Source organism: Zea mays, chromosome 1, assembly GCF_902167145.1.
Source record: "Zea mays cultivar B73 chromosome 1, Zm-B73-REFERENCE-NAM-5.0, whole genome shotgun sequence".
Classification (NCBI taxonomy): Eukaryota; Viridiplantae; Streptophyta; class Magnoliopsida; order Poales; family Poaceae; genus Zea; species Zea mays.
The window spans coordinates 243,999,627-244,002,265 of NC_050096.1; positions in this window are offsets into that span (position 1 = coordinate 243,999,627).

Below are 2,639 nucleotides of genomic sequence, written 5' to 3' on the forward strand. Positions count from 1 at the left end.
TATGATTTATACATTCATTATCGAGCACCCAACTTGATCCATTGAAGAAGTGATCCTGCAAAACAAGTTTAAGCTTCGTATTTTGGTACCCAATTTGAATTGGGTCCTTTAAGATTAGTAGTAAGAGCCTTGAGTACCCACACAATCCTTATTGTGGCCTTTCTCTTTGTGTAGGCACCCACATATACTTGATAACCATCTTACATGGTTTCAAGTCAATATTTAATCACATAGATAACAACTAGAGTTAAGAATAGGAGCCTTTTCTCCTTTTATAATACATCATTGTGTTGCCTTCTTGATGATGAACCTACCTTGACTTTGGGTGCACCTAGCTTATCAAGGTTAGTCGCACAAGTATTCATATCATAAAGACAAGTTATGCATGGAATTTACAACATAGTGATCCAATTCAATGTGAAGCATATGATATCGATTGAAGTAGATTTCTAAGATATCAAAATATGGGTTTCCAAAATTTAGAGAGTATGGATCACTAATTGTACCTTTTACAGTTTAAAAATCATATCCATGTTAGTGCATATGTATGTGATGAATATCAACAAAAAGATTCTTATGCACTTTTAGAATTAACGATAAGGGAATTTTAAACTGCATCAAGAGTAGCTATTTAGAAAACAAAGATTACAATCCATATGAATGAGATACAAATTTACCATTTTGGATTGTCTTAGTATAGCTTACTCAAGTGAAACTTATTCTCTATGACACAAGATATATAATGTTCTTCTACTAGATATGTGCATCAAGTATTTGAATGACTTGCCACATGCACTTTCAATTCAGTTAAGAGTCTCATGAGGAGTATATTACATATCATGGTCAAGGCATGACAAATTTGCAATGAATTAACTTATGCCTAAGAATACTTACCACCATATAGAATATACCATTTGTTATACCAATTTGACAGATCTTACTATCTGTGGTGGTGTCACCTTAGTATTCTTCTTTTCATCATTTGTGGAGACTTCCTTCTTTGTTATCTCTTTTCCTTTTAAAACTAGTCGATAAAACACTTTGAAAAGAAGTATTTAATGAATGATGATATCTATATATGAATGGCAAACAAATCATCATTTTATGAGGCGTAAAGGCATAAATTAAATTCCTTTTAAGTTAATGCACATGGAGGAGTAAATTAACAATATGCACCAATTTACAAATGTAAGCCAAAGGAATTTAACCTTCATATTGACATTACTTTCCATAGAATAGATTATTACCAATTGAAAGAATGTCACTTGAAAGGAACTATTATTGGTCACATACCAAATGAAACAACTAGTTCCATACCTTTGCCTTGAGCATTCCTAATCTTTATTTTAGGTGAAGATTAACCTTTAAAACTTGTGATTTTACCAATTGAAAGAGCACAATCTCTACTTATGAATTTCCATGAAATATCTTAAAAGAGATTGTATTAGTAACACAAGCGATAGTTTCCTATTTAGCAACCTCTAGTATATGAATGACAAGAAGGTTACTAAAACAAGGAAACCTCATGATATGAACTAAATTACCCTTACAAGCATCATGCATAACATCAATTGTAAAAAAGATGAAAGTAGCATGATTATTTAATTAAGTTTACATGGCAAGTTTAATTCATAGCATGGTGAGTGATTAATGTAGAAGACTCAAAACCAATTTAAACAAGAATGAATACATCACATAGTATTGGTTCGATCTTCTTTGAATGTTGAATGGCACACTCCATTTGGGAAACACATTCTCATGTTGTGAGACTACATAAACACTTAGATAGAAACATTAGTCTCACAACTCTAGTCATATAGAGAATTCCCCATTTGGTAAGTGCTATAAGAATTTGAATTTCTTACTTAGAACTCTATTCATTTAAGAACATGGGATAATACTCTTTATGTCTAGGTCATGGCAATAATATGATGATTAACTTGAAATATGCCACAAGATACATACAATCAATTTAAAGCATGTAGATTGTCACAATATAAAAATATGAACTTGCAATCTACCATATAATTAGATCCTTTCCAAAGCAAGGTAAAATCTTTTAAGTCCATTCTCAAGTGCTTCATTTTTCCTATGTGGCTACAAAAGACACAAAGGAACATACCAATTAAAAGCAATGTGCACTTAAGAATTAATTGTTACCATCCTTTGGATATCACTTGGTTGTAGGCCTTTTGCTTGATTCCCAGAAAGGTTAATCCTTATTCCCTACAACACAAGTTCTTGCTAGAGATGAATATGAAGTTAGTGATATAATAACTCAATTCATCTTTGGGTCAATCTTAAAGGATAGACAATGTAAGATTGATAGCTTGAGATAAGGATTGAGTTGAACCGCTCAAGCACCCCAAAGCTTCATATCATCTCTGGGTACCTACAAAACTTATTAAGTACATTTTGGTACCCATCTCATGATAGGTCCATCAAGGTTAGCCAATAAGGACTTAGGCACCCAAATAGCCTTGGTCCTAGAATGTGGTGAACTCATCACCTTTCTAGCACAAGAGTCAAATTTGGGTCTCCTAAGCATATTTGAATGTATTGACAAGTTAGGCTTAGGAGTTTTACCCTTTGGACAAACCTTGAATAGATGACCTTTTTCACGGCAATTGTAGCAAATG